The sequence below is a fragment of the Arachis stenosperma genome, chromosome 4 (assembly GCF_014773155.1).
Source record: "Arachis stenosperma cultivar V10309 chromosome 4, arast.V10309.gnm1.PFL2, whole genome shotgun sequence".
Lineage (NCBI taxonomy): Eukaryota > Viridiplantae > Streptophyta > Magnoliopsida > Fabales > Fabaceae > Arachis > Arachis stenosperma.
This window is the reverse complement of record NC_080380.1, coordinates 12,470,303-12,475,372: the sequence shown is the minus strand read 5'-3', so window position 1 is coordinate 12,475,372 and position 5,070 is coordinate 12,470,303.

The window sequence follows — 5,070 nt, the reverse complement described above, 5'->3', positions numbered from 1 at the left end:
ATGCATTGATGATAGTGTATTTCCATCTATCAAAGCACATAGACAAGAAGGGAGAAGCAATCCCTGGACCTCCCTGGGTTAGCCACTAGAATAGAGAGCTGCTGGTTGCAAGAATGAGAGCAGAGATAGATGGTCATATGGTAACTGAACAGAATACCTTCTCTAATTTGGGTGTATTTTAATTATTTAGATGATGTAAACTAACGTCTCTGCTATTTCAGGGCATCGTCAAGAAGGCGGAAACAAAAAAGAAGTTGATGGAATTGAAACAAAAAGAAAAGAAAGAAAAAGAAAAAAACAAAAAAGAAGAAAGCAAGTTCATCCGAGAGTGATCCATCGGAGAGTGAACTTGATTTTTCCTCTGAGTCTTCAGTCTGAAGAAGACTTAGAGGAACCAAGAATGAAACAACCCACCAGAACAGCCAAAAAGTAAGTAATATTTTTTTGTGTATTTTGTCACTTTTAGGGTGTTTTTTACTAATGATTGTTTGCCTTCCAGAATGGAATCAAGAAAAAGGAAGCAGATTTTAGAGGATTCCACTTCAGAAAGTGAAAATGAATCCAATGATGAGTAAGATTCTGAAATTGTCATCGCTTTTTTTTTTGTTTATTTTCAAAATTTGATGTATTAACAGAACATAGTGTTTCTCATTTAATTTCAGAAGTGAAGAATCATCGCCAATTAGAAAACAAAAATCAAAGAAAAAAAATTTAGACTCCCTACAAAAAGTATGTATTGCTTTTGAGAGTATTTTATCATCAATTTTGTTGTGTTTGTCTGATTCATATTTTTTTTTTTATTTCTAGGACGCAATCCAAAAAGAGAAAGCACATTATTGAGGATTCGTCTTCTGAAGAACAAATTCAATCCTATGATGGGTAAGATACTTTGTAAACCTATCTTACCCTTTATCATCAAAATTATATTTGTTAACATATTCTTTTGCATGTATTGTTAGAACTGATATTGAAACTGAAGTATTAGAAGAATTCTTAAGAGAATCAAAAATGAAGAAGACTAATGAAAACGTTGTTGCCCAGGGGTTTGTTATATTTGGGTGTATATTATCGATTTTAAGGTGTTTTGGTTGCTGATTATTGTTTTTTGTTTCCCAAGATGAAGGGAGCTGGGCTGCAATCCACAGAAGGTCACTATGACTCATCCGAAATGTAAGATCCTTTATTTGATAGAATTTTGATATCCTGATTTAACTAATAGTATTTTTACTGAATGATGTTTATTCTATGCGTAGAATGTCAGAGGTTAACTTAGGAAGTGAGAGTGATCCTTTGTTTCAAGGATAAACAGATCAAAGCAGCGTAAACAAACCTGCGGATAGCATATAATTTCTCTTTCTAATACCAATTGCTTAATTTTTTTTACCATCTGCTTCTAATTCTGTATATATTTTTTTAGAAAAAAAGCTCATTAATGTTTTATTCAAGAAAAAAAAGGCAGGAAAACAAAGAAAAATATGCAACTACGTAAGTTGTCAAAAAACAGAGCTTGTGTTTCTTTTCAATGTTTCAGGTGTATTTTGACATTATTTGGGTGGATTTCAAGTTGAGTCTGGAAGAAGAATCGGTCAGTGACCCAGCTCAACAGAAGATGATTGTTGTTCGGATGGAGACACATTCGAAATCTGAACCGCTTGATATGTGAGTTTTACAACTAATTTTTGACCTTCTGATCATCTGTTTTAAGGGAGTTTCTTAACTTTTTATTTTAGTCTTGTTTAGAGTTCCAATTCAAGTACGCATGCCTCTATCCCAAACAACAACACCAAACCCTGTGTCACAAATTGAACCATTCCCCCTCCCCTAAAGTCGCAGAGTGAGAAAATTAGTGAAGAAACAACTAAGAGGTTAGGGATAATATTCGGGTGTATTTGGGTATTATTTGGGTGTATTGTTTTCTTATTTGGGTGTATATCTATAGGATTGAGCTGTAAATAGTTTTTTTATAATTTGATTCGTTTTCTCTGACCTTGCAGCACTCCACAACCCCAGACACTTGATGAAAGAACACCCATAGTGCCACCAGCTCTATCTAAAGTGTAAGTCCAGCACAATATAACTCTATTTTGATATCATTCGTCTATTCTTATTCTTATAGTATCTTATATATTAACACGTAGTAATCTAGCCCCTTAAGCCACTGCTGCACTGATGATGATGGCCCGCATAGCATCCTACGTACCTAAAGAATTTTCGATGCCATCATTCAGCCTTGGCTTCACTAATTTAAGTCAAGAAGAAACACTGACCCAAGAGGGACAACCAGGATTTCAGAAGGAAAAAAGTCATGAGACGCCAATACTAATCGAAGAATTAGAGGAGCTGATGGGGAAAATTACAAACAGTGGGGTAAAGGCAGCACTGGATTTTGGAGAGAGTAAAAGTGCCCTGGTCGAAAAGCAGCATGCCAGCCAAATTTTTGAAAAGTTTGAAACTCATGCAAGGAGCAGCCTAATGTCGGGCGAAATGAAAGAAAAGTGCTACATATGGGCCACACGAGTAACGACATACATGGATGGAACAACTAATGAGTATAATCCCGTGTGCACCCTCAATGCCTAACAATCATTGCTAATGTCAAAAGCCCACTTTGCGTCTCTAAAAGCTAGTACATATATTGAAGCTGAAGTAATATTAGAATAAGATTGATGATTATATTATGGCATGTGACTGCAATGTTGATTGATGTAATTAATTTAAGTATTTTGTTTTTCTAGATTGTCAATGCTATGTGCCTGATCCTGGACCAACAAAATATTAAAAGATTTGAAGAAGAAATTTACTGTCTCTCACTTAATATTGCGATAAGGTGTATTGTAATTAAATTTGGGTGTATTTTTGTATTCTTTTGGGTGTATTAAATATTTCTTTTGGTGTTTCGCAAATGCCACAGAACATGGCTATTGGAAATCATGCAGGTGGGGAGTTCTTACAGCCAAAATAAAAAAAGCCATTTATGATTGAAGACTACAAAATGTTCATACCCTTTTTGGAGCTGAAAAAATTAGCATCACATCCATATGTAAGTTTTTATTTCTAAAACTTCTTATCACAATTCTTTGGTTATTTACCAATTAAACTAAAACGCTGTTCAATGTGAACATGCTTCAGATATTTGCACATGTTTGTTATTCGGAGCATTGGTGGTTATGGGTGGCTGATATTAGAAAGAAAAAATTTTATATCCTTGACCCATATCACAAGACGTGTCTCTCCAAACCTTGAATGAAACTAAATAAATTTGTTGTGAGTAGATTCTATTTTTTGTGTTTAATATTTGGGTGTGTTTTTGTACACAATAAGGTGTAGTTTGTGATCCTTTGGGTGTATTCATTTATTAAATTTATTCTTTCTTATATGTTGCTTTGTTTTTTGTGTTTAGGGGTATGTGATTTCCAAAATGAGGGTATATGCTGGGGGCACCTCTCAAGAAAAAAGATCGTGAAATTGAACCGCCATACATCGATATTTCAGGCCAAAAAACACAGTATAAATCTTTCACTCTAAAAATTGTGTTTTCTCTTGTTGTCCTGTATTAATTTGCTAATTTATTTTTTGTTTTCAACTATGATTGTACTGTTTATGTAATGAAATGGCTTGAAATAATCCAGCCTCAAAACATTAAAAAGGAGAAATATGAATGGGACAATTAGACTCAGGTAATTGTGTTTAAAACTATATAACTCTCTATTACTCTACTAAATTAACAGAGTTAATTAAAATAATATTCTTTTAAATTGTAGGCAGAAGTGGACCACTTTAGAGTTGAATTTGCTTCCCGTATTCAGTTTCATGATATGAATCGAGACAGAGATGCAGCCATTAGGGGAAGTGAAGTAGTGAGATTGTCCAAGCCATCTGCAGTGTTGTTGAGTCTATATTGTCAAATAGATTCATGTGATATTGACAGTAATTAATTTTAGTGATATGTAGTCTTGGAATAGTTAAAATTAATTACTGTCAATATCATATGAATCTATTTGATAATATGGACTCAACAACATTGCAGATGGCTTGGACAATCTCACTGCTTCACTTCCCCTAATGGCTGCATCTCTGTCTCGATTCATATCATGAAACAGAATTTGGAAAGCAAATTCAACTCTAAAGTGGTCCACTTCTGTCTACAATTTAAAAAAATATTATTTTAATCAACTCTGTTAATTTAGTAGAGTAATAGAGAGTTATATAGTTTTAAACATAATTACCTGAGTCCAATTGTCTCATTCATACTTTTCCTTTTTAATGTTTTGAGGCTGGATTATTTCAAGCCATTTCATTATATAAATAGCACAATCATAGCTAAAAACCAAAATAAATTAGCAAATTAATACAGGACAGCAAGAGAAAACACAATTTTCAAAGTGAAAGATTTATACTGTGTTTTTTGGCCTGAAATGTCGATGTATGACGGTTCAATTTCACGATATTTTTTTTTTGAGAGGTGCCCCCGGCATATACCCTCATTCTGAAAATTACATACCCAAAAAACAAAAACAAAGCAACATATAAGAAAGAATAAATTTAATAAATGAATACACCCAAAAGATCACAAACTACACCTTATTTTGTACAGAAATACACCTAAATATTAAAACACAAAAAACAGAATCAACTTACAACAAATTTATTTAGCTTCATTCTTGATTGGGAGGGACACGTCTTGTGATAGGGGTCAAGGATATAAAATTTTTTCTTTCTAACATCAGCCACCCATGACCACAAATGCTCCGAATAGTAAAAAGGTGCAAATATCTGAAGCATGTCCACATTGAACAGTGTTTTAATTTAATTGGTAAATAACCAAAGAATTGTGATAAGAAGTTTTAGAAATTAAAACTTAAATATGGATGTGATGCTAATTTTTTTAGCTCCAAAAAGGGTATGAACATTTTGTAGTCTTCAATCATAAATGGCTTTTTTTATTTTGGCTGTAAGAACTCTCCACCTGCATGATTCCCAATAGCCATGTTCTGCGACATTTGTGAAATACCAAAAGAAATATTTAATACACCCAAAATAATACAAAATACACCCAAATTTAATTATAAT